Source organism: Buteo buteo, chromosome 21 (genome assembly GCF_964188355.1).
Source record: "Buteo buteo chromosome 21, bButBut1.hap1.1, whole genome shotgun sequence".
Classification (NCBI taxonomy): Eukaryota; Metazoa; Chordata; class Aves; order Accipitriformes; family Accipitridae; genus Buteo; species Buteo buteo.
The window spans coordinates 2,525,696-2,553,635 of NC_134191.1; the positions used below are offsets into that span (position 1 = coordinate 2,525,696).

General features: G+C 39.1%; 1 long non-coding RNA gene across 2 annotated transcripts in view; it reads left to right on the forward strand.

The window, feature by feature from the left end:
• The window catches only part of LOC142042797 (uncharacterized), a 120,450-nt gene that overhangs the window by 39,208 nt on the left and 53,302 nt on the right, over positions 1-27,940 (forward strand). The window contains exons 2-4 of one of the 2 annotated variants that reach the window (XR_012653862.1): positions 14,884-15,107; positions 20,360-20,492; positions 27,154-27,367. This is a non-coding gene — a long non-coding RNA (uncharacterized LOC142042797). The remainder of the gene's footprint in view (positions 1-14,883; positions 15,108-20,359; positions 20,493-27,153; positions 27,368-27,940) is intronic. The other variant, XR_012653863.1, reaches the window with a different exon arrangement.

A 27,940-nucleotide genomic window follows, 5' to 3' on the forward strand; every position in this document is an offset into this window, starting at 1 on the left:
TGTTAATTTTGAAGCATGTTTTCTATCAGAATGAGTTGGCAACTTAAAACTGTTTTTAAATTATTTTTGTGTTTGTGAGCAGAGGGGAGGGTAAACTGCTTCCCACCATTTTCAGGGAATGAGCATCTCTGAATTTCTTCTGTTAATGCTCTTGTCCTGCACTCATCAAATGTGTGTGTTTGTGCTGTAGGCAGACACGGTCAGTGCTCACGGTGGTGTCATTGACCTATGGATACATCTCTAGAAAGGTTTTCTTATTTGAGCAGAAAGTATTTGAAACAGCCATGCTACTCCCAAGTGTTTTCACCTGTGCTGGAAGAACCACAAAATGAGAGGTTTGCTTCTGTTAAAAGAAATTCTGCACTTTGCATTAGCAAGGCATGTCACAGCTTCTCCATGTTCGTTTCAGCTTTCCCCTTCACCTTGAAGTGACACATTACGCATTGTGCAAGGGCCTCAATCCTCAGCTCAGTGCCAGACTTCACGCAGTCGGGTAAAAATCTCGTGGTTCTGGCTGTGCTGAGTGACTCCTTTTTCAGTCCGTATGCAGGGAGAGGTGGCAGTGCCGCATGGACCAGTGATGGGTGCTGCAGGTCTCTGAGCTGGTGTGCTCTGTGGGCTGATAGCAATAGATACAAGCTGACCGCAGCTGAGATCTGAACACTAAACCTGTTTTCTAGTCCCGCCAAAATTTTGCACAGAAAGAGACGTTTTTATTTAACTACTGCACATACGGTACTGGTGGGATGTAAGAGTAGCAGAGTTTGGCAGTAAAATATGGGAAGTAGTGCAGAACAGCAGTGAAGGCCTCATTACAGCTCGTTAGACTGGTTTACTGTCACTAATGACTGGACTGTGTAACCATTCAAAATCAGCAGTATTGCTGTCTGCTGTAACCTCCTAGCACTAGAAATGGGAACATTGGTGACAAACTGTGTGTTAACATGTGAAAAATTATTTTTAGCTTTCCACTTGGAATAAAAAGTGTAGTTTGACTCTAGTGGGTTAAATATTTTCTGACACAGTAATTAACAGTCTTGTTGACAGAAGGATTGCATTGCTATTAATAGATCTGTATCTCTGTTTCAGTAAATTTTAGCCATCTTTCTTTTGAGCTGTGGGAATTCCTGAGGTAGCTAATGTAAGTCATGCGAATGAAGATTGCTGAGATATGCAACTCATCCATTCTCACATACGGTAGTATACGCTGGTTTAGATGTTGAAAAGCAACTGTAACCATTGAGACAGAAAACGATGTGAGGGAATCAAAACAGTGAAATAACAGTTGCTATGTCTTAACAAAAAGTGAAGAATTTTCCCTTTGACATTGGAAAACCGAGCTGTTGAAATACCTCTTTGTGATAGCTCTCCTACACTTGGGCCTTACCTCCAGGTCGCTAACAGTACGCCGTGTTACACTGATGTCTAGATGCCTCTGTCATATGGAAAAAGTGATTTCTCCCTCGCGCCCACCCCTTTCCTTCACCTAAAAGTTGTAGGAGTTGAAGACGTGGATGCCACATCTGACGACTCCGAAGTGACCTCAGAGCTTCCTTTAATTCACACTGGATTATGTTAACGTGAAGCACCGAAACCCAGGTCTAGCGTGCAGAGGGGGAGGCAGATGTGCTGGGCTCTGGTCCTGAGCCGGTGCCACTGAGCAAGCGGGGATGCCACTGCGCTTTGTTCTCATGACAAGACTCCGCACAAAGCAATTAAGCAGTGTCAATGGAAGCACCATGCACCAGAGGAGGATGCAATTACTGCTTCACCGTGGGGCTGGCAGGGCAAAGTGTACGTGGGTGTATAAAAACGACCACTCTTTCCTTTGAGTAACTCTTGCCCAACTAATGAAATGTGCCTAAGGCTTACCCTGGAACATGTACAACTCCTCCAACAGCAAGACTTCATTTTAATACATGCTGAAATGTTTTCTGTTTTTCAGTATTTGTCCTTGGGTTTTCAACACTGGAGCATAGGAGTGTAAAAAGTCTTTGTTATCAGCAATGTCCATTGGTCCTTATGTCTTCTTTATGTAATTCTCTCTTCCTAATTTTCACTACTGAAGTATGCTTTGGTTTAGGATTTTAAAAAAAGCAACCCATGATCTGTTAGCATTCATTCTTGACCACTTCAGCTACTGAATCCCTAGAATCCAGTTCTAGTTTATTGCTATAACTTATTTCCCTTTCCTTTCTTTTTTGCTCCTTTTCACATTTAAAAAAATCAGAAAATGGAAGGGATTTATTTTTTAGGTGAAATTACATGTCCAGTCTTTGAAAGTTATCCAGTCTAGTAGATTCCCAGGGAAGAAATCCAGGGAAAGGGTGAATTTGTTGTGTTGAATTCTGCGTAGTGTAACTGCATTGTACTGGGGCATGTGTCCAGTTTTAATGACAATTAAATTCTGCAGGACTTTCTCATGAGAGCAAGAAGTCCCTCTGAATCCCTGTTTGCTTGCCAAACTCATCTCAGTCACTCTTCCTTTTGATCAGCTGGCTGTTTCACTCTGTCCCTCTCTTCACAAGGGAGAAGCTAATGGGAGGGAAAATAAACCAGACACAAGGGGTTTCCTTCCTGAAGATGTGTTGGCACATAACTGACATAAAACTACCTTCAGATTTTGATAGTCTAACCTGCAAGTAAATAACTGACCTTGAAGAATGATTCATAATAATGCACTTTGGAAATTTTTCTCAGTGTTCAGATCCGCTTTATTTTTTTTTTTATATTAAAAAAGTTGGTAGTTAATCCTGTAATACTTTCTGATTTAATGGATGCCTGCTCTGAAGCAGTGTAGCTGTGTACATACATATAATTAAATTTGGAATTGGCGAAACTTGGTGTCAAGTGAAGGAGACTTAAACAGTTTAAAAACAAAGGAAGTGTTCTCATGAGTGACATGTGTTGTATACAATCACTGTAGCTAAGCTGTCGCATTTTGTATTCTAGTTCCTTATGAAAATTGTCTCTCTCGCTTGCTTAGGGCTGAATTTGAATATCACTACTTCGTGCTAACACGCTTCCAATTCAATCTGAGCAGGAAAAAAAAAACCTGATGGTACATGCTAAAAATTTGATATTAAACCATACAACTAATTTTAGTTTTAGAACATTCTTTTTTCTCTTTTGTGCCATAAGAGGCTTATATTTTACCTGACTTCAGACTTCCCGCACAAAGCTAAGCGAGACTTACCTAGCACAGTGTGGAACAGCTTATTTTAAGGTGGAAAAAGTCATTAGCCGTCTCCTGCTGAGACCTTGTATTGAGAAAGCTAAATTATAAGCCACTGAAATTTAGCATGAAGAAGAGGTAAATTATTGTTTATTATTTTACTGTTTCCTGCTTGGAGCTCTCAGGGTTGTTGAGCAAGTTACATGACCTTTTTGAGGTGGTTAGGGATGGGGCAGGAATTGAACTGAAAGAAGAAACTTGTTAGAACGCTTAAATAAAACACTAGTTTCTCATTGCACAGATTGCTAGGAAGACTCTGCACCCCTTTGTAGAGAATGCTCTGGCTACCACTGTCTACTGCAGTGTTAGTTGGAGTCAAAAGCAAAATGTTGGCTTTGCTGCTTTATCTTGAAGTTTTTCAGTGAATGTTTTTGGTTTTTTGTTTTTTGTTTTTTTTTAATCTCCTTACAGCAGCTGACCATCCTTAGCAGAAATATCTTGCAAGCAGTTTTAGACTGAGCAATTCAAAATACAAAGTATTTTAGGGTCTCTGAAAGGACACGTGCCTGCCTGAGCAGATGAGGTGTTCCATGGGACCTGATGAAATAGATCAGTATTCAGTTTTGAGGATGATATCCCACTACAATTGATGGTTCTTTATTGTTTTTTACAAGTCCTATCTAGTTATAAATGTTTCAGAGCTTTGGGGAATATTTCATAGGAGTAGTTTCTGCAGATTTTATTAGGTTAAACGTGTATTTGTCCAGCACAACAGAAGTAGTTACATGGAAAAGCATGTTTAAATAAAAGACTTGTGACTCTTGAAAAGTTTTCACCTGAGAAGGAGGATTTTTATTCATAGGAACTGGGGAGCTTGTTGATGTTAAATAGACTGTATCTTGACAGATTTGAAAACTTCACATTGGTTTTCTTGTCTTGCAAGAGGGCTATAAGATGGGTGAGGGCCTGCCTCTCATGTCATGTCACTTTGCAAGTAAGAGGAATATGGCCACAGTGTTTCGTATGCTTCATCTGTCCTACAAAGCCTTTTGTTTACTTCTGAACTAACCTCTGGTCCACAAAAAGATACAGAGTGATATAGCCCATTTTAAAAGAATGAAACGGTGGAAAAGGTGGTAACATGCCCTCCATGGTACAGTGTTGTGCGCTGCGGTATGGGACTCTGACACTGTAAAGGATGAGAGGGAAAATAAGAATAACTGAAACAATTTTCAGAATTTAAAAGACAAAGACATAAAATTCAATCTTTGTTGATACACCGATTATTTCAAGGCCAGGCTTGCAATCATTCATTATTTCACTGTCACTCATTACGTTAATAATTCTATCTGTAAGTGAGGGTTCCTCACTCCTCTGATAGCAGAATTCAAAATTCAGCTATTTATCTTCCAGAGCCTCTGCATTTGCTCTCATGAGGCTTCAGGGGGAGCATGCAGGCTTGCACTGCTTTTACAGAAGTCCCTGTCTGTACTGATGCAAAGGAGGGGAATATCCTTCTTGTACAGGGCTGGAAAGAGGTGGTTAGGATCTATGAAGAGAACATGACACTAAATGTGGGAGCCTGTTTCCTTTTGGCAGCTATTGGAAACCAAGGTACAAATACAGATAGATCTGTAAATGAAAACCTGGTTTTGAAATTATATTAAATTCAACTCAGTTTTATATGTTAAAGTAAGACATATGCATATCCAGTTAGAAAAACAGCAAAGCATCATTTTATGTTGAATTACTACTTTCTATTTAAATGGCAAACACTAGCTTATATTCAAAGGGTTTTTTACCATGACTTTGTGCCTCGTACAGTAGGAAGAGACTATAACAAGGAAGTTGTAATACACAATAAATACTTTTTCATAAACTATATTCTTGGCTTCTTTCACTGTAACCTTAATATATACAATATGTAATTACAATGCCTTATAAACATTTCTTAACAAGGCATTTTTTAGACCAGTCACTAAAAAGCAGTAATCGGTAATAAAAATGAGGGCATTAGCACTCAGACCACAGTAAAGGCATCATTACAATGTAAGTTCCAAGGTACACTACTTTGTTTGCCTCATTGCGTGTGCAATTAGGGAATAAACAATAAAATGACCGTAATTTTTCTGCAGTTTCTTATCCTAACTGCCTTTCTAATTAATGTTAAAAAAAAAAAGAAAAGAAAGTGGTGGTTTAAGCCAAAGTTTAACAAGCAGTACCATCCTTTAGATTGATCAGTGATCACTGTCTGCACTGTTCTGCAAGTTGCTGTTTGCTATGGCAGTAAAAAAATGTGTTGCTGCATTCAGATACTGTATGTGGTTTATCCCTCTCACTCGGAGAAGGAACACGCTTGTAGAGTAACGAGGGAGTGATCCTGCCCTTGCAGAAGTGAAGAGCAGCATTCCTGCTTCTCTGGGGGAAATAGGAGCAGACCTCTAGAGTTAACTCTGCGTATTTTGTTCTACTAAGATAAGATATTAATTAAGATAGCAGTCACTGAAGGTCTGATTGTAATATATATATGCTGCTATTTGTGTATAAATTTTGTAATCCATCATTTTAGTTTCATCTGGACAGATACATTAGCTGTGGGTTTGGCACTAACAAAAATCATCAGGAAAGTGTGTTATACAGCCAGAGCTGTTCTAGCAAGAATAAATGGTAAAAGTATCTTTCTTTTCTTTCATATCTGCTAACTCTCTTCAATATTCATTTGGAATACCATTGTAAATATTCCATTGTAGATATTTTGATATTATTTATTGCTGGTAACTATCATTTGAATAGATACTAGGTATTAAGTAGACCACCCTATTGGCTTGGAGAGCTTGCCTTCCCAGCTGAAAGAATTGACCTGTCATCTAACTGGTGAGAGAGCTAGAAAGGGCCAGTTTGGGGAATAAAAGATGAGCTTCCATAAAATCTCGACCATCCTTCTGTGTAATAGGATGTACTGACATTTTGTTTCCCTTAAGTGCAGTAATTCGAAACTTCCAGTGTGGTTCCCCACGCTGAGTGGAGAGGTCTGTCTCTGTGGATGCAGAGCGATTTCAAGTTAACTCCACTTCTGGGGTGTCCATTGTGTTCAAGTGTGGGGTACGGACATCTCACTGCTTCATCTGCCTTCCTGAGTTTGCTTTGTGCATGAAGATAATCAAGGTACCTCAGCTGCGATGTTAAAACTGAGCTATTGTGGCACATAGTACTGACTTGTCATTTGAAAAAAAGCTGCGTTAGCTGGAGCTAGCTGGGGCCTGTTACCTCTGCTGGGACCATGCTTTGCTGGTAGTCGCATTATTTAAGGGTGAGGGCACAAAACACAGATCTCTTGCAAGTGTTGGTTCTGATCTGCAGCTTACTGTTTACCTAGATGAATACCTATGGCAAGGGTGCATTGCAGACTTTGAAGATGGATTTTCTGAACTGATTCTAATGAAAAATAAGCTTCTGGTCAAGTGTTACTTAATGAACCTCATTGTTCAGTGTATTTAGGAGGCTTGAGGCCAAAGGGTGAGTTCCTTGTTGACAGTAAAAGTCTTTATTCTTTACTAGTATTTAATAGGTACAGGGAAGAAAAATCTGTATTTATTCATTTTGCACATACTGTGTTACTGGGATTTGCATTGGTTGAGAAACATCTGCAAAAGAATAGGACAAGGATAACTGTGTGGCATCTAACAAACGTTTTGAGGAGAAATCAAGTTGGGAAGACATTACTTTAAAAGCTTTACCAGAAAATCATGAGCTATGAAGATTAATGAAACTATGGCATGAAATGAGATTTTTTTTTTTTTTAACATTGTTAGTTAAGCAGTTACTGAAATTTTGGGCCTAGGTTAGAGATTTCATAAATACTGAAGATGAACCTTGGAGATCACACCTAATAACTTTTTGCCACGAAGACAATTAACTCTATCCCAGGTGAAACCAGGACAGCCAGTCTACAGGAAAAACAGACCTTGCAGCATTTAGTGTGTCTCACATCAAACTCGTAGGTATGTTACCTCGATAGCAGTGTGAATGCATCAGCATGTAGCTCCTTTGTGCACAGACTGTCCGGCACAACATGGGCGAGAATCGTGTTATTTGGGGTGGTTGCCACTGCAGGTGCTCTTTCTGCCTGTGTCCTGCTGTGCTGTGGCTGGGGGTAGCTGGGGAAATCGCATGAGCTGGTGCTGTGGTTTGGGACAGGAAGTAAATGGCACTGTGTTAATTGGAACCACAAAAAGGAATTTGAATTGGAGGACAAATAATTGCCAAAGCTAAAATTGGGCAGTTAGATGGTTAACGCTGCTAATAGAAAAGGCCAGTGGAAGATTGTGTAGTTGGAAATACTTGAGAAATGTTCTCGGTGTAATTAAAAAGATGACCTAGGTACATTATTTTGAAGCAATGGAGAAACTTAAGTGATTTCTTTGCAGATAACGAGGTAAATTTATTTTTCCAGCTAGCCATGTTTCCGGGAGATTTTTATCTAGTAATTGTGTTTGTCTGCAGTGTACAGATTGATGGCGAACTGATCCTGCTTAGCTTGTGATGTTTGTCAGAATCACGGTATTAGAAGGTATGACTGACATGCTGATTTTTCAGGTATTACCTTCAGGAATCCCAGCAACCTGAAACAAGGAAATAAGAGATATTAAACAGATGTGCGAGTTTGCAAATACAGCATAAATGCCAGCTTGGGAGTATCAAGCAGCCGTGCGGTGAGGATATTGTGAGATATTTTTCTGTAGCTTGGTTAAGTATCCAGATATATCTAAATCTTCATGAACTAATATATTAAGCCTCCTTTGTAACCCCTAAAGTACAGATTGAGGACAGTGAAGAAGGAGCAATTAAAGTAGAGACAAAAATACCTACTTGTCACAGAAAGGGTTCAATAATTTTGTTTCTTTGCTAAAGGGAGGGGAAAAAAAAGGATGTAGGCTCAGGTACCAACTTTAAATTAGCTTAACTTGCTGATGCCTTAAGACTGCGGATTAGTGAATTTAATTATGGGAGCCGGGAAGCACATTAAGATAACGTTGGGCCTTAAACTAAAACCCACAAAGCAATGAAATTAAAATTGGTGGTTTGTGTTCCATCTTTATAATGTCCTATTCTTACTGTGCTGCATCACAGGAGGCCCTTCCTGCTGCACTCACCTCTCGGCATATGCTTTTGGGTACTTTTTTTTTTTTTAAATGAATGAGTGACCTTTATGAGCTTTATGATGTAGGGAATAGTCTGCTTGACTGTCACAACTCTACATTGACTAAAATCTGTTTTACCCAGTAATGATGCAGCTGGCATGGTCAAGTAGGTCAGGTCATCTTGTCGTTCCGCTTTGTGCTGTTACAGTCCAAGTCACTGTTCAGCTTCTCGGATGTGATTGCAAAGCACCAACTTGAGTTGTATTGTGAAGGCTCCAGCAAAGAATATTTGGCTTTCTGGTGAAGGCAGGTTGTAATTAGTATAATGCTGACACAGTGTGTGAGGAAAATCTGATTTTATTCCTGCTTTGCTTCTACCTTCCTGTTCAGCCTGGTCTACTATTCATTATTGGGATTTGTATCTGGACTTTGTATTTACTTTTTATTTTTTTGAGAGAGACTCAAGATTAAACCCTTTTAAGACCACGTTTATGAAGATTCCTAATTCTTAGTCTATTTGCTGACGAGTTATCCAATACTGAGCTTTCTTTTGCCTACACAGGATGATGGTTTTTTTTCTTTTACTTCCTGGTGTGGAAGTCACACGCCCCTTACCATAGATTTTTAACTTAAAAATGATATGGTTTTTGGTAGAAGATAAGATTGCTTTGAAAAAGTAAACCAATTTACTTGCCTTGGGTTATGTCATCATTTCCTGGGCTTTCTGTTACTTAGTGTAATTTTGGGGGTGTTTACTATTTGTCTTTATCTGATGAAAATGTAAGAGCCTATAAAAAAGACTATAGTTTAGAAGTACTGTGCTGTCCTGCTGCAAACCAAAGGAGCTGGGAATGTTAATATCTGTGAGTCTGGAAGGGTTTTGAGGAAGAGAAAAGGTTTGACTCCCCTTGAAAGAGTTAAATCAAGGAGCTTGGGTGTCAGAGAAATCTGTGACTGCATTTATCAATAAGACAAATGCTTGAGAGACATACCAAACAAAAAAGTTCACAAAGGCACAGCCTGTAAGTGTTGGCACCATACTGAGGAAAGGAGCACATCTCAGGACTTCTTGTCTTTATCTTCGTTATTAGTCCTTAAGCACTTCCATGAAGCTTTCACAATTCCTATTATTTCACAATTTTGCATTATTCTGCAAGAAGTAAGAGAGCAAAGAAACCTCTGCTTGGATTTGAACCTTTGTATTTGTATCATATGGCCCAAAACACATTTGGGGGGAGGAGCGTAAAACTACTCTGCAGTAATTGGTGCATTATGGTCATCTGAATTTCTATAGGGAAGAAATGTAATGAACTAAGTAAATAACAAATATAGTTACTTATATTACTAGTTAAATTAGCAGTATAATAAAGATAACTTTGAGTTCATTGTATTGAATTATATTAAAAATACAGCGAATAACAGACTGAAACTCAAAAAATAGTGCTGCTTCTTTCTGCAAACCTTGTCTGGTTTTGTGGCTCTATTTGATGAATTTAGCAGTCCTCTTACCATGGTGTACTCTCAGCTTTATCTCAGTTTATATATTCCTTGTTTTAGGGATCATTGGAAGATAATTCTGTCATTTTCTATTGAACCATTAGTAAATAAAACGTCAGGATTTTTCTGGTGCTGCTAACTCCAGTATCTACCCGGTGTATCAGTTTGTCAAGTGTCTTGGCATCTTATTCTTTATGCCAGTGATTGTTTATTTCCATGTTGGTTTGAATCATTAATCTTGACCCTATTTTTCACAAAGCAAAAATAATTGTTTAAAATGTGTACTTACTAGTGTTTTTTCTTATGTCTTCCATACCCCTTCTAAAAGTGTGATTTAGAAAGAAAACAGATTTCTTACAGCTCCTCTTGAGTTCAGTTTATGTAGTACATTTTCTTTAAACCCATGCAAGCATTTCATACCTTGTATGAGAGAAGAGCACCATATCACAGATACCCATCAGGTCCTTTCTGGAGACAGCTGGAAATTCAAACCCTCTTCCTGGGTTTGACAAATGTGAAATTTATAGTTCAGAGTAACAGATCTTTAGACTGACATGGGAATTCAAGAGATTTTACTTAGATTATGTACTATCCTTCAGGTTTTTGGATCGCACAGCAGTATCTGTACAACTGTTTGTAGCAAGGTGTCAGTACGCCCTCAGAAGGAAAGAATTGGCTTATTCCCTAGTGAAGTAAACTGATATATGGCATTTAGAGGCCTTTAAGTTTTACAAGCCTTCTGGTTGAGTTGTGACATTAGAAATTAGAAAGTTAAGTTGAAACTTGGGACAGTCCCACCTTCTGGTAACATGGGAAATGTTACGTTACCTTGACATCCGACTTCAGAGTTGTTACAGAACCTCACAAATAGGTTCAGAGCCAATATTGGTGTCTTTAGTCTTCCAAAGATACCTTATTTTAAAACCTTCTTTCCCTGTGTTGTTTACTAAAGTCTTCTTTTTGTTCTCTGCTTAGCATCCATCTGTTCTTATATATCTGTCCATTTAAAAGAACTTCTTATTCCAATAAACATTTTATTCCCTTTCTGATTGGTGTCTTCTTAAGGACCTTGTGGTCACTACATGGTATGCAACTTCACCCTCTTGGTATGCAAATTTATTCTGTTTTCACTGTGTATTTCAGGGTTGTTCTCTTGGTTTTTATTTTACTTCGTTCCAGATAATTAAAAAGTGTAGAATAGCTTAGTAGTTAATGTTGTTGTGGCAAAAACACCTGGGTCATTCAAAAAAACCTAATTAGTCAGCCTGGCAGGGAGTATGGTATAGTGAACGAATTGTCCCATGCTGGGCCAAATGGCTTTCATTCTTCCTAGAAGCACTCCTGATTTTCACTCTCAGTGTTAAACAATATAGTTAGAGACTGAGGTTTCTCTGTTTCAAGCTTGTTTTGTGATGCTTGTATTTCAGGGACAGTGCAGTTGGAGAATGAACAAGTGCTTAATGCAGTGTACACTAGAAAGCAGTAGAAGTAACTTTTCTGAAAATAGTATATGCAGCATCTCACCTAATGGAAAAGTTTTACTCCCTAATTAAAAAAACCCCACAAATAAAAATGAACATTCAAAGCATAATATCTTATTTTTTACATCACTATACTTTAACATTCAAATTTCCTAACCACGCAGTGAATGGCTAGTAGAGCAGTTTTGGTGTACAGGCTGTTTGCCAATACCTGGTCTCTATGAGCACAGTAGCTCATCCTCTCCTCGCCGGTATATTCACATCCTGCTGTCAGAGTGCCTGTCGGGATCTTTTTGAGTTTTGAGTGTTGCGATTTTTTTTGGTGTTTGGATGAGTTGGTGTCTCATTTTGATGCTATAGACATTCCCTTGTCACTGTCGTGATGGCTGTTTCAGGATTTTATTTTTAGCTGTATGTCTTGGAAGTCTGCTAGTTAAAAGCCTGGAAAATGAAGTCTGTTTTGATGTCACGTAACGCGGAGAAAATGGAAAATTATTTGAAATTCTCCTTATTCAGCTCTTTCACAATTCCTTCAGAAGGAGTCCTTGTTGATTGTTCTGTAAATAGCAATTCTGATTAATAACGGGAATTTGCTTACGGAATGTACAAGAACATATTTGCATGTGATCATCCATCCTATTCCTCTGACATTGCGAGGCAGCCTGTGATGTCAGGCACATTTTCTCCCATTTTCTTGTCATCAGAGGTGCAGTGTGACATACAGCAGGGATGCACTGTCTGTCTGGAGTAAGTTTCACTGGTGCTGGCTCCTTTTCCTTCTTCCCTGCCCCAGCCAGCCTGTCCCTGTGTCCCCCTGCAGCGTGGCCGTCGGCTCCAGCACAGACCAACACGGAGAGATGTGGACGATCCTGGGCCCTGCGCTACCCTAAGCCATGCTCCTAATTGCAACGTCTAGCGTGCAGCGTTGGAAACCAGCGGCTTAGAGGTTTGAACACAAGTCTGGGCGCAGGTGGTAAGGCCCTGTTTCTGATTCCAGCAATAAATACCTTCTGACCTTGTGAAGCCTGCTGACTTGTATGTCTGTCTTCATACGGAGTTTGCATGCATACTAAGTAGTTTCTCTATGAAAAATCCTTGAATTCCAAAGATACTGTTCACAGTAATTGCACTTCAAGAAGGAAAAAAGGTATTGCCATTTTGTTATTTACAGTGCTCCCTGCACAGCGTCTTTTATAACAAATAAACAAAGCTCAACCACTTACATTAATCCTTAGCGATGGTTTTTCCTGTTACTTTTTTGTGTTTTTTTAAGATGTTACTCTTGGTCCTCAGTCTCCACAGGCTTTTAAATCTGTGGAAAGTTCTGTATAAAATGATTAACGGCAAGGATGATTAGAGATAGAAAAAGGTGACATTTTTAACAAGGGACTTTTTAATCTGCAAAAAAAAAAAAAGATAGTAAAGCTTTTGGGTAAAGGAGAAAAAATACCACTAATCAATAAACTACTACTTTCAATTCTCTGTGGGTGAGTTGCCCAACTCTTTCCTGTCCTATTTATTTGGGATTATTGACCTAATGACTGTTAGACCTTGTGTGATCCTGTTTTTAAAATAACCAAGGGATAAGCCATTTCTCTTTTGGGGTCATAAATTGCTGGAAAGAGCAAGTGTCAGAGTGAGGTGAGGCACTGACAGCAGTGTATTGAGGTGAGAACAGCAAGCAATGACTGTGTAGCATTATAAATACCTTCTGTACTTGACCTTCTGTTTGTTGCATTGTAAAACAATTTGGAAATACCTGGTTAAATAAAAGAGAACAATAGTATCAATGATGGGACAGGGCAAAGTGCAATACAATCAAGCAGTCTGAAAGAGACAAGATGAAGCTATTTGAAGTACAGGACAGTTTTTATAGGTTTTTGGGTGGAAAGATTTCACAATTTTGTGATGGTCTTTTGAGCTGATATGAAAAGTAATGTGGCACTGATTTAGCCACGTCTATGCCAGCTGTGATATAATTGGTTTGCAGTACTTGTTGTTTCATTTATTAAAAATTACTTAGTATTTATTAAAATATGTAGTAGTACTAGAAATTTTTTGAAATTCACTATGAGTAGCCAAAAATCTGTCTCACTCCTTTGTGATTAGCCATTGGTCCTGCATTACTCCTTTGTTTTCACTTTCTTATTTGACTGATCTTGCTTATTAAAAATCCAGTAAAGTGTGACTGGTGTTTGAAACTATCTGCAGTAGTTCCTTGGCTGTATTTAGCGCTCCATCCAAACACATCTCCTACTATTTATTCTATAGATATTGATGAGCCCTGTGTTATAGTCCCCAATATTTTATTGGGGAAAGGTAGTAAATATACCAGAATTATTCTTTATTCTGTGGTGGTCATAACTTCTGGCAAGTGTTCTTCAGCCGGGAAAAGGTGGTAATGTCTATACCTTTTCCAGCAGGTTAGTGGCTGTATCATTTATCCATCATGTAGGCGCTGGGCTCAACCTTCTCCTCCGGCAGAGCAGGTCTGAGCCGTCAGTGCTCGCGGGAGGGTGTAGCTCCCAGGCTGCTGGGCTCTCTGCACAGGTGAGACTGTTGTGCCACTGAAATTGTGTACTCGCTGTGAAGTCCCGTGTTCCTGGAGCAGGACTGAAGCTGCCCCGTAGGTGTTACCAAATCATCTGTGTCTGCCTCTGACGTTCAGAAGTATTTTATAAAATAAGTGGAGCAGTGCAGATGCAAGAGTGGAAAAATTTCTGGTTTAGGTGAAAAGTGGTTCTAGCAGAGGAGGAACGTTTTTCACGCTTCAGATGAACGTCTTAACCATTGGGCTGAGGTGGTACCATTTCCTGCATTTCAAGCTCGATCTCTTAATTCCCTTTCCTTATTTAAAACAAAACCCAAAAAAACTCCAACCAAACAAAATAACCTGACCCTACCACTGGGCTCCTGGTTTTGTGCTGTCAAGTGGAAAATGGCTTTGAACGTGCCTTCTTTGGTGGTATCCAAACAACTGTCCTTAGCAGTTCACAGCAGCCCCACGTGGCACTTTCAGGTATCCATGCTCAGGGTATTTCCCTGGACTTTTCTCTGGATATTGAAATGCCTGAGTTAGTTGTCATTGATGGCTGATAGCTAATTCCACATTATATTTACAGCCAATTTTAGCTTTCCAGTAAAATACAAAGCTTAAAAGAAAGGGCCTAAGCATGACAAGGTAGTAGGTTTAGGTATGTTGGACTGGGGCACTCGTACTGTCTCCCATTGCAGACTTTAAAGTTCTTTCTTGTGGCAGCAAACTTGGCAGCTGCAGCTGCTTAACCTTAGGTGCGTTTGCCTGCTTCTGCGGTGGATTTGTTCAGGATCGTCCTGTGCATCAGGAATCCTTCAGAATTGCTTCCTTAAATTAGACTTACCATACTTGTCTCTTCTAGTATGGTCTATTCTAGGGCAGATCTTCCAAATTTCCTTTTTTTCCTTTATAAATTCTGTGCTTTCAGGCATAGGAAGCTGTTGCTATTTTTGCATCATATGTGAAGCTTAAGGTTGACTTCTAACAATTTTGTACCAAATGTATTTATCATGTCCTGCTAAATGCAATTCCATGATTTCCTAACTGTTGCAGTGCTCACTGTCGAGTCTTGATGGAGGTGGGAGATCCCCCCTGCTGATGTCAAACCACAGCCTCATCCAGCACCACGGCATGTCTCCCACAGTGGTCAGCAGTGGACGCCTAAGGAATTCAGAACAGGGCAGGCACCTCCGGCTGTTTCCTCAAAAACACCCTCCAGCCTTCAGCATCTTGTAGCTTCCCATCTTCCTGCAACAGGTGCACTCCCAGGAGGCAAGGTGGGTAGCTACTTGTCATCTCCAGTGGCAGCAAAAGAAACTGCTTATTTTGGGTGTACAGAAAACATACGTTTCCCCACTGCAACAACAGCACCTGCATAGCACACTGTACCTCTCATGTCCTTTCCCTGGATGGCAGGTTACTGATAATACATTGCTAAGCCTTTTTTCTTCAGTTTAAGATGGTTATTTATTGATCTGCTTTTGGCAGTTGGTAAAATGCCAACTTCTAGTATTAGCTACTGGCCTCCTTTTATTTAAACCTTATAAAATTTTATTGTTTCCCTTCAATGCTGAGAATGTGTAAATGTCTTTCCTAGAATGGTTTAGAACAATGCTTTTGATATTTTCTGCCTTAACCCTTAAAACTCTCATTGTGCAGATTTCAGAAAGGGCACATGAAAGATTCCCTCACCCATTCTTCTTGCAGCGTTTGAAGAGGAAACATTTTAAAGCCAGTGACCTGTCTGTCACAGCACTGGGAGGGAGGCAGGCAGGGGAGAAGAGGCATGATGACATTCAGAATTCTAGCAGATACAAGTTAATAATAAACAAGTAACAGCCCAATCAAAATTCTTAGCCAACTTTTGTTTTTTAAAGTATTGCAACAAAACATAATACTGTACCTCCTTAGAAAGCAGAATATAAAGGTTTTTTCTTATGAATATCTGGATACTAGTTGACCTTGTAGTGAAGAAAGAGATGCAGGAGAACATCTGGCCTGGGGATTGTTTTATTGTTTTCCTACCACAGAAGCGTTGGAGAGCACTACAGGGTTTCTTGTACCAAATGGAGGAGTGGAGACAGATGTGGCGAGTATCACAGAACCTATTGACAGTCAATCTTTCTGTGTTATTAATACGCAGTTGCCACATGCAGGTGTCTGTGTATTGATAAAGGGAATATGTACAGAATGCTTTAACAAAATATGCTGACCCTTATTACTATAAAAAGGTTTGTTTAGAAGGAGTCTCTTGGAAGAATTTCAGGAGTGTCACTTTTCAGGGCTGATACATAACTCAACAGTTCATATAGATGAGAACTTCGAGAATATTTTGCGGTTAGTTAAATATGTTGTAATTTTAAGTTGTCCAGCTATTTTGTATGTGTTTTCTTATTATTTAGTCCACATTATCTTTATCATTAAATTGTCATTTAAATTTTTGTTGTCTCTTGTTACCCAGTTAGATTGATTAATCCCTATTCTAGTGAGAACACTCCTAGCAGAGCTACAGAGAATTTATCGTGCTGTAGCCTGGTCATATTGCTGCAAACTTCTCCATATTTAGCCTGACCTGTTCCTTGAAGAAACTAAACATGTATAATTTTAAGAACAGAGGAAGCAGGTGTAGTAATGGTGTCTGACTTTGTGTCACAAAAGCCATTACCTTTTACTGGGTGAAATAATTGCTTTGCTTGTGTCCTGTTTGAAAACTGCCATTTTGTATGGATCAAAAATTATTAGTGAAGAAATGGAAAATAAAGGGCTTGAAAACAGTTATTTAGATAATGTAAGCTGTTATTCATTATTTAAACTTCATTTTTGAGTTTTCTGTAATTATATATGGAATAGTTGACTTTCATAATCCCAATTGGATAATAAAAGATTAATCAGTTGGCAAGAGCATAAACTATGGGAAACCAAAGTAGGTTGCGACAGTGTTGAGAGGAAACAGCGTACTCAAATTTCCTGGTATTTCTGCTAGTGATTGACAACTTTTTGTATCCAGTTATAAGTTTATGGTGTCAGTTTAACTTGAGAGCTAGTTTTGTTTAGCTCCATGTAGATAACTGAGGAAGACCTGGTTGCAATATCCAGCAGGTTCAGAAATTTTACACAGTGTGGGTCCTCCCAAAGAGTTAAAGAAACTAATAGAATACACTCATCCATATCCTTTCTGTACTTGTAATAGAGATAATATTGATGACTTTCATTTTAATAAATCATCTAGCTAGTATTTGCAGTGAGTTGCTTGTGCAATTAAAATTCCAGTCTAATTCAACTTCCATGTATGAAAGATCATAATAAACCAGCAGACTCTGTACCCATTTCTCTGTCTTGTGATGCTTCATATTTCTCTTGGTGAAGTTAATTGTGGATTTCATTTGGGTTCTACTGCTGAAGAATGCCACCGCTTTGATACCACGTAACAGCCTTGGAAGCAGATTGTGAAAACAGGGTTTTTTCTGCTTTATTTTTCTTTTAATTTTGCTAGGCATTCCACTTGTCTCTAAACCCTGCAGTACTGCAAAAATGGCACTGTAATTCTTTGTGTAGAAAATACTGGCACCAGATCTAATGTTAGCCTTTTCATTACTCACCTTTTATGGTAATAATCAGAGACACCCAAAGAAAAGGGGTTGTATAATGTACAGTAGCAGATTTGAACTGGGTCTAAACAGATGGAAGCAGGAAATGAGAAATAGTGACAAACATTACGTGCCTTGTATTCTTTGTAATAAATTCATCTGAATGCTGAGTTGTTGTGTATATGTGCAAAATCAGTCCTCATCTAATTTTAGGAGCACAATTTGTTTTATGTTTGGCATCTATATAGCCTTTGGCTTGTCCCCTGTGGCAGTAGGCATATAATATGTTTTTTTATAGAGCTCTATGTGCTTTTTTTTATTTCTTTGCAACAATTAAATGTTTTAATTTCTTACCTCCTAAGAATTTGTTTCTGTTCTTAGTTCTCTTTATCTAATCCATGCTGCTTTGCTGCAAATGTTAACACTGCTATTCAAAGGCAAGAAAGGAGTTTCACTGGCACCATGGTAGAAAGTGTGAAAGATCAAACTACTTCATTCAGTCTTGCATCCTGTTACAGCAGTATCAGGTAAAACACAAGTATTATGACCGATAGTGCAGGGTATCCAGGAGTCACAGCCCTAAAGTTTGTTTAGATTCCCAAGGCTGTCACTCAAGGACTTACAAAATACTTGTGGCTTCCAGACCTGCTTCAGTAGTGCTAATCAAGGTCATGAGTAAAGCACTCTCATTCTGTATATTACAGGCAGCAAAATATTAGAATTGGAAGGAGAAGTCATGGCCATAGAAGAAAACCAAAAATAACATGAGTTAGAGGTAGCATCCGTTGCCAGCTGTGCGTAATTGTTCAAAAGCAGTATTTGCCCAAATTCATCTAATTAACAAAGCAACCCATCTGATTTGTGACCCACTCACTTGGCATGGGTGGTTATTTTAGGCAAATAAGGAAGTCTGACAATAAGGCAGTAACACAATGCAGATCTGAGTAGGGATGAAGATGCTTTTTGAAATAAGTTGTATTAGCTGAGTGCGTTAATGTAGTCCTACAGAATTTTCACACAAGGCATTTTTTCATTCAGCCAGTTGTTATTGCTGCAGAACCCAGTGAAGAGAAAGAGGGATGTCGGCTCCAGCAAACGAAGGGGTCTGGAGGCAGCAGCCTGGAGGACTCTGCTGGTGAAATTACCGACGTGGAGCTTCTCGGCTGCTGCCTCAGCAAGTATCGTGATTAAAGTTGGTGGAAGGAAAAGAAATGGCTGAGGCATACACATGGTATCCCACTGTAATCGCAGGGCTCTTGTACCGATGGGGCATCTCTACAAATATATGTTCTCCACCTTCTTTAAAAGACCTCAGGTGGAGTTGGAAAGCCACGAATCTAAACTGTGAATTGAGGCACGTTCGGCGTTCTGGTTCAGGCCTTGCTTTGTGAGGAGGTCGGTGGTCTGATGTGACAAACTTGCCAAGGTATTTCGAATGTCAGAGTGGGTGTGCTCTGCTATCTGCAGAGTGCAGGGTTATGGATGTGTAGCAGGAAATTTAAATGATAAAAAAGCACAATTTATTCAGAACCAGTTAATTCTACATTTTGTTGGTACAAAGTGAAGAATATTGCAGAACGTGACCACATATTCATACAAATAAGATCTTAAATTATTTTTCTCCTTATGCCACCTGTTCTAGCAGCTAAAATAATATGGAATTTTATATTGTATTATTACTTGAAAATGGAAACAAATGAAAAAAAGCTGCGTAGCAGTCATTTTCATTCTGTGCTATCCATTCCCATGTCAGGTCTCTATTAGTCATGATCAGTGGCAGTGCAGGCAGGGCTGCTGCTTCTTATGCTTGTGGGCAAACGTTTGCATTGTAGCTCATTGATTCTGGGAAATCATAATAGAACTGAGACTGTGCTTACTCCTGTGACTATTTGCTTACCTTAAGTTTGCAGAAGCTGATTGAATCTGAAGGTAAACAGCATAATATTTCCAGAAGTAGTATTGTATTCATAAATCTTCAGTTTGCCCCTCTCTTAAAATTTCATATTCTGTAACAAAAAGATTGTAGATGGGGTAACCAAAATGTGGAACAACTAGTTCAATCATCCCTTCCAGTGATTTTCCTAGTACTGAATTATCCTTTATTACAGTAGCGTATGTGCCTCCAGTCTACGTGAGTCCCACTTACCAACTTGGGGATGTTACCATTAAGGTGCAGAATTACTGTCAGAATAATTTTTGATAGAAATAAGATATTTACTGTGCTTTACAAAAATCAAAATAGTTCCTTGCACCTAGGGATTGCTAGAGGTTTTCAGTGTGGATTTAATTACCAATATGGCAATTCGCATGTCACTTGTTGACTCGCTGTTACATTCTTGACTCAGCGTATTGGCAATTGATGCCTGTTTTACTGGGTGCAAAGTTATTTAGAGGTTGGTGTTAGCATATTGGACCCCCCCCCCCCAAACGTACAACAGTGTATAATTGCTGAGTACTCAAGCATAACGTTTTACAAACCTTGTCTGTGGACAGTAGTTAGATACAACCTTACAAGAAGTTGGATAGTTAGGTAGGAGCTTACTTACAGCTGGGACTGATGATTCTAAAAGTCAGCAATTAATTCATGTAGAATAGAGAACTGGGAGAAGAGAAAGATAAGGGAACAGTTTTGTGTGAGATGCTGAAGTCAGGTCATGTTTTCAGGCAAATGGGTTGTAGGGGAACTTGTAAGAACAGCCAGGTCGGTTTAGAAATCCCCAGACTGGTATAGAGTAAGATTTGAATTTATTTATTGGCTTTTATATATAGGAAGAACAATAAACCTGAAGTATTTAGAGAAGAGTGTGACAAGAAGCTTTATCATTCCGCCTTCTGGAAGGGAACTAGACCAACAGTCTTCAAATATGATGACTTTAATAATAAAGCTAGTTTTGTAGTTATTAATGCTATAATTACTCATGGTGTGAATTATTTTCTTCTAGGTGGGTACAAGAAGAAGGACTGATAGTGTACGAATGTTTTTAAATCAGTGCGGTGAGAGTACGTACTATAACAGAAGTTAGAAATGTTTCTTGGCTGATCTAACATTCTTCAGTTAATACAATGCAGTGCGAGGTATGAACCATGCCATTCTTCTATTAAAAGTGCCCTGTGCTAAATATAATTTTTGTACCTTCTTAAATCATTGCAGTATCTTGGCAGTGTTTGTACTGAATTCTGTGTAAAACTAGAGATTTATCAATGCTGTTTGAATACTTAGTAGTAATAATAATGCTCCTTCTTGTACCTATTTGGTGTCTTGGTCTGAGAAGCTTCCTTGTAAAAGACAAGTCCAAGGCTAATATTTCTTAGAAATATTAATGCATTTGTTCTTTCAGGCTATGCTTTTATTGCCTCTTGTTAATATGATGAAATGCAAATTTTCTATTGTCTATTTTAGAGACAAAATCTTGTTCAGAAGACTTGTAGCTGAGAAGTCTTGCCGATAATTAATGAAGGAAGAGATTTGTCTGATGTTCCACTCAAGGACCATGTGCCTGCAAGAGACAGGAGTTTGGAAGGATAAAAATTAGAGGACTTCTAGTTCTCTAAAGTTTCTAAAGAAGTTGTACATTTGAAAGCAAAGTTTTAACTGCAGTAATACAAACAGCAAAAGGAGCTGAATCAATAGGCAGACTGAAATGAGAAGAATTTGTCTTGACTTTCCAAGCTCACCAACTTTGAATTAGTACTTTCACATCTCTGACTTGCAGGTCCTTTGTTGCATCTAGCTCTACGTCTTGTAGTCCTTAACTACTGCAGGTAGATGATACCCATCAGTTTCATGTAGTCTTGTGGATAAGGATATTCCATTTAAAGTGCCTAATGTCGGACTTGAGCACTTGAAAAACCTTGCCCTGTGGCTCTAGCAGTGTAAAAGCTGCTGACACAGGCGAGTAATGAGAGCAGTGTTTTTGTGAGCGTTGGCTCAGGACAGCAAAGGCAAGCTCTCCTTTCTCAGCCTGCTGCCTCCTGTTTCACACTGGGATCAGGTGTTGTGCGTATTCCTGCAGGACCTGTGTGCCCCCTGACCTTGCATGTGTTCGGTGGCACGCCGGGTTACCCCAGTCAATAGCCCTTGCCATTACATGGCCTTGTAATGGGAGGAAGAGCGGTCTCGGGAGATTGTTAATGGTATAAGGTTTTCCATCTCATGGTCTGTCTTTCAAATCCAACACCTGTTTTTGGTGATTGAAAAGTTGTCAACATTGCGGGAACCTTTTGTACTGCCTGCTCTTGCCCTGCCTGAGCCAACAAAATAGAAACTTGCTTTGTACCGGTTCACTAGAGAACATCAGAGCACACCTCACGCTTTTTTTCCTCTATGAAAAATGCAACCCAATAATCTCCTTCATACGGTTTTGAAAACATGGAGCTCTTCCTGCAGTAAAATTCTGTGTATAAGCCACATTGAAAACAGTATATTGCTTTAAAATACAACCCTTCAAATCTCTTAGAAGGTATTCAACACTGTAGCCTTAGTTTATCTCTCATCAGATTATATTAGATTTTCTGGCATCTGTTGCCTAAACATTCAGAGTAATGAATCACTTTCATCTTGTGCTGGGCACACAGCGTGCACATACGTGCTGCTGCTACCTCCTGCATGGTGAATGAGGAATGAGAAAGTCAGTTTAGGATGTAGAGTTTATCAGAAGTAAGCGTGCACATCTGTTGAAAATATTCCACTTATGTGGAAGTGTTTTTCCCTTCCCCTCTTGCCCCCGTTGAAACAAGATAGCTGATGAAAATCTCGTGTATGCCATAGGAATTTTCTGGCTAAGTTAATTACTTAAGTCAGAGGTTGATGCATATAAAAGTTCTCAAATGTCTAAAATAAGACACTATTTTAACTTTTCCCGTCTGAAAGGGACCTTTTGTTCAAGGTTTAAGCTGACTATAATACAGATGTTTTGGAAGTGTATCGTGGGAATGAACCATTTTGACTCACCTTCATACCTGTTTTCCTTTGGTTTTAACATGCTTTCTTTTCCCTGCTAGTTTGCTACAAATGAGAAAATGTCTTTCTCATTTTCCCATTTTTGTGATAGGGATTCTTTTTAATACTCCTCCTATAAATGATTTAGTAAAGAAAGTCATCTCACTGCAGAGAATTAAAATCTTCCCATAACTTCACTGAATAAAGGTCAGGGTTTGGTGGTGATGTTAATGGAAAAGAGAAATGAATTGTAAAATCCCTTCTAATATTTGTGGCTTGTCTCCAAAACAAAACGTTTAAACTACATATACTTAACATTTCCAGGTATTTGAAAGCGATTCTTTCCTCCATTTGTCTGCCTTGAGTTCTGTTCTTTTTCTGTTTATTTATCTGCGGTTGAGCATCCACCAAAACAAAGTTGTCATGCCTGGGGTTGAGGGTGGGTTGGACTTCCCCTTAACAAAGCTGCGATGGCATGAAAGCCCAGGACAAGGGGAATAGCAAAGGAAATGAAGTAACTCTCTGAGACGAAATGGCGCACCAAAAATAACGTTTCTCAGTTCAGAGAAAGAAGGCCATGTCAGATTGTCTGTGTGGCACATGGTTAGAGATGACAGTGCAGAAAATGAGAGCAGGGACTCTGCATCGTACTTCTGTGCCAGTTCTTAAATCCACATAGGAGGCAAACGGTAATGCTGCTGCAGTCCTTCTGCCGAGCCAGTGCATCCCGGCAAGCCTTAAATAGGACATTTCACACTAGGAGCAGAGCTGTGTCAATCACGGCTTGTCGATTGTTAAACTTCCATGAGCTTTCAGACTCCTGCGATTTGAGTAGTGTGTATCTTGGCAAAAGGACACACATTATCTCAAATGCCATCTGTAATAGCTTACAGACCTTTTTATAATGTGCCCAATTTTTATCTGTCAAAGAAAGTTAAAGGAACAATATTTTTTTTAAGTTATAACTGGAATAATTTGAATTCTGGTAGGCACAGCAGAGCAATCTTTCAAAGAGCGTTATGTTCAGAGATGTTCAAGGTCTGGTCTGAAGTCAGCAGGAGTTGACGGTAACATTCAGATGTCAGTGAGCTACAGAAGAGGCCCTTGGACAAGGGCAGCAGTTGAGAAAGTGGTTTAAATTTACTTTCCAGCTCCCCCAGATTTGGAAATTATTTTTTTTATGAGCCTTCCTGCAGCCTCACCTGTTCATTTGAACATTGGCAGGCTTAATGAAGGAAGTTAGCATTAGAGACTCAGGAAGTTCTGTGTATTTAAAGGTTCCCCACGTACCTGTGCTTGCTCCTGCATTTTGAGAAGGCAGTGGTGCTGCAGAGCAGCACATGTTTGTGCACCTTTGCTTCATGTGTTCTGTTCTAGCACAGTGCTTTAGCCCAAATCCTAGAAATAATCAACATTTACTGGGTGGTACTCTAATACGGAGGTGTAAGGGCAGCATCTCACTATGTCAGTCTCTTCCCCCTTTCTTTAATAGTCAGATTCACACTGGCTGGAAAATTTGTGAGTCATCAGAGTCTTAGATTGTAGATTCAAACTTGAATTGTGAACCTTCCAACTAAAAGACCAAATTAATGGGATTTAATAAAGTACAAAATATTTTTCTTTTGACCTAAATAACGTCTTTCATTTGTTTGGAATCAATTTCCCTCTGTAGTTCATTGGGGAAAAAGGTGCTTATTTTTAGATGTGACGTGTTTATTCTGGTTTTGTTGATTGGCCGTGCAGCTGTAAAAAGATTCTTCTGTTGTAGCAAAACTTGTGCAGCCCTTCCTTGCATCAGTAGTCACAAGGACAGAAGCGGAAAAAATGCTGTGTTTGACCATAAGTGTATATCAGAAGCAAATCCTTGAGGACTATATGATTATTCTAGCAGGAATTTAGTGTATGTTAAAGACTGAGCACATGGGACTATCAATATCAATTAAATTGGTAGCTAAGGTAGGAGTGGATTTTATTTCAATTCCAAGATAACTTAAAATAAAAATATGGATTTTATTCAGTGGCCAAGACCTGCCAGTTGTGTTCAGAACATTTCTTCCTACTTTGCTGAAATCCTTCACCTTAGCTGGTACATGCCAGCTACTGATGTGCTTTATTTTCAGTATGGGTTTATAGTGCATGTTAAAATGTCAGATGAACTGTTTAAGTAGAACATCACGATGACGTAAAATTTAGTCCTTGCTGTCCTGATTATTTCATGATGAATGATGCATTGAGAAAAGTAGGGTAGGAAATAAGTTGAAAAACAGTGATACATTCAGTACTGAGCAATAAAGTACTATTGGCAATTGTATTTTAATGTGAAAAATGATTAATTTCTAAGAATAATTTCTTAATGATCTTTAAGAAAAGATACTGGATGATTACAGGCAATTATTTTTATTGAACAGTAACAGCAAAGTATAAAATTACAGAAATACTGATACTGTTCTACCTGTTCACCAGTCTATGCAACTTGTTACACACCAAGTTCAATATTATGGGGAGGGGGGAAAAAAGCAGTAGGGTGAGTTTAAGATAGTTTGGGCAATGCATGTTTCATATGAAGAATTTACCTAAGGAAAACATTTATTCAGTTATTAATTTAAACTTGGAATCCAAGCTAGTAATCCAGCAGAACCACAAATACTGGATCTAGAACTAATGGTTTGCATAATTAATATTTTTGATCAGCCTTTTTCTTAAAAAATAGTCTAATTTTAAGGAAAAAAAAATTACAAAGTCTTATTTCATTGCCAGTTTTCTTCTGCTGTCTCACTCATAGTCTGCTGTTGCTTTAAAACAGAAAATTGTTTTGACAGTGTCAAATACCAGGGTTGGTACTGAAGTTAAATTGGATTTTAATTCTTCATTCTGCTGAAAGTTAGCAGATCTGTTTGTTCACCAGCCACTTAGCATATGACCTTGAGCAAGACAGCAGCAAGGGCTAAATTTTTTGAAAAGTGGTCTCTAATTAGAAGAATTTCTATTCTCTGCTGTGTGCCTTGGGGGTACTTGAATCAGGATATTGGAAAAACACATTTGTTGGGTCTTGCTTCTATGAGAAGGAAAGCCAAAATCTCATGAATAAAGAAACCCTCTGACCTTGGCCAATCACTTGAAAAGAAGCACAAATACCATTTTCAGTAGGTGAACTTCTGTTTATAGGTTACATCCCAGAGTTTCTGTAGAGCTGGCAGAGTGGTGGTAACGTGTTCAGCCCAGCTGTGGGGCTGATGGGAAACTCTCTGCTTAGGAACCAAGGCAGAGGACTGTAGTGTGCTCATTTCCAGGTTTTATTAGTGTTTAGCAGCTCCTGTTTTTCTCTCTTTCCCCACCCAACACACCTTACAAGTAGGTGATCCTGCTCCTGGAGGAACTCAGTAGCACACATGAGCTAAAGAGTGAGCTTGATTCCCAGTTTAACCAAAGAGGAAATCAGTAGTAATCACAAACACTATCTATAGTGTGTTGGCCAAGGAATTTTGAGGAAATACTCATGAATGAGACCTTGTGCTGAACTTGCCAGCGTTTAATTTCTTCGCAAGGAAAGCCAGAGCACACCATAGTTTTGCCTTTTTAAAACACACAATTTTAGTGAAGTGGGCAGGACTTAGCTCTAGGTACCTAGCATATCTGTCTGTCTAGCATATCTGCATAGAAACACTGCTTTCTTTCTTTCATCAAGTTAAAGCTTAAGAAATTTCCTAGAGTTCGAAAGACTGTGGTGGAGTGTGACTTTGTTAATCTCAGGGATATTCTGAGCTACACCAGGCTGTTTCAGAGATTGGGAGTCTAGGAGTAGGCTACTCACTTCTTGCAGCGAAGATGTAGTGCATAGTCCAGTCATCTGTCCTTAATGCAGTTAGCTAATCTGGATTTATTTACATCCTTTGCTGGATCAAGGCCAACATACCCTGCTCTTTGTTAAATAAATTGCCCAAGTTTGTATTCTACAGAAATACAATCCCTTAGCAATAAGGACATGTATTTGGTTTTTTACTGTCACTGACCACTATAAAATCTCCTCCCTGTTGTCTTAAGCACTTGATGTGAAAATATAGGCAAAAAGTACTGAAATAGGTAAGAGGCTTAGTCTGTTCTTAATTTACATTAGCATGTGTCTCAGTTTGTACGCTTTATAAACAAAGAGATTTACCAGCAACTTGTTAGATCCTCTGCAGGCACAAAGCTGGAAGGTAGTTCTATGCAAATTTTTCACGCTTCCTAAAAACTAAAGCATAGAAGTGGCAAATCCTGATGTGGCAAGAGAAACTTCAGCAAAATAAACCCAAGAAGATATTCCAAACATTTTTACTTCTTTCATGACTATTTAAAATTTTGAAAAAAAAAAAAAAAGACTTGCGTGCATTTTCTGCATGTCTCGGGTGACCTGCATCTCTTGTATTTAAAGCTTGTAACCAGTGTTTTTGCTGAACAATAAAAAGGGTTATCTTCTAGTATTATTTTTTTGTTTGCAGGTTTCTGAAATGCAGCAATTCATTCTAGTTCATAATTGCTCAAATAATCTCACCTCATTGGCTTCCAACAAAGCCACCTAGATTGACACTTCAACAAATTGAAGGTTCAGTGTGGAATAAAAGCTAGTGACAAAACCTGACTGCTTTGTATGGAGGCGTGAGATTAATGGTTAAAATTATTTAGCTGCCATGCTTTTCCTCTGTGAAAACCAGAGCACAGAGTAATACTGATCTTATTTTGAGAGAGCTTATTTTGCACCTTCTCACCCCACTTCTAACTGCTTTGTTCGTTCTTTCTTTTTACTTTCTCTGGCTGCAGTTTGCCCCTCTGATGGTTTATTTGGAGATGCTGTCCCTGAAGCACTGAAGCCCCAGCACTAGAAGCGCAGCCGGCCGGGCAGTCTGGGGTGGATGCGGTCTGCTGCCCTCCCAGGTGTGCAGGTTGCAGTAGTGACACGTTTTCAGAAGGGTGTCAGGAAAGTGAGACGCTCAGGGCCCACTGATATATGCAGTGTGTTGTCCCGGGAGGAATGGTGAGTATTTATTGTGAATGTATAATTTACTGGTACAAGGAGACTCTCCTTGCAGGCTGTCACAGAATAAAAGCACTTCCCCTTTTGTCTAGGGTCCTCAACTTACCTGTGATGATGTTTTTAAGGCTTTAATGTAGTGACACTCCAAACTGAAAACGTACATTAATGCAAAAACAGTCAGAGCTATTGGGCATGTATAGAGAGAGACCTGTCCACAAACCTGTTGACATGGATTCTTCGTAATTGCTTTTGTCCTTAAATTCTGAGACTGACTTAGTGACTCTGGGTCCTCTCTCTTGTGTCTTTGGGCTTCCAGCAGCCTTCCTTCCCAGCTGCGTTATCTGCCGATCTCTGAGCTGCCATTATTTCCCATTTCACTGGCTTAAAAATTCTCATGCGCACACTGATTCGGGTCGCTATTGTGAACCTGCTGTCTGGTGGGTCTCCTTATTTTTATGCATGTGGAAGTAGATATTTCTGAATAACCTTTTGAAAAAGTCTTAGAGAGTTAAATGTGGCTGAAAAATCTATAGCAGACTATTGTAAGGACATAATAGAATACGGCACAAAAGA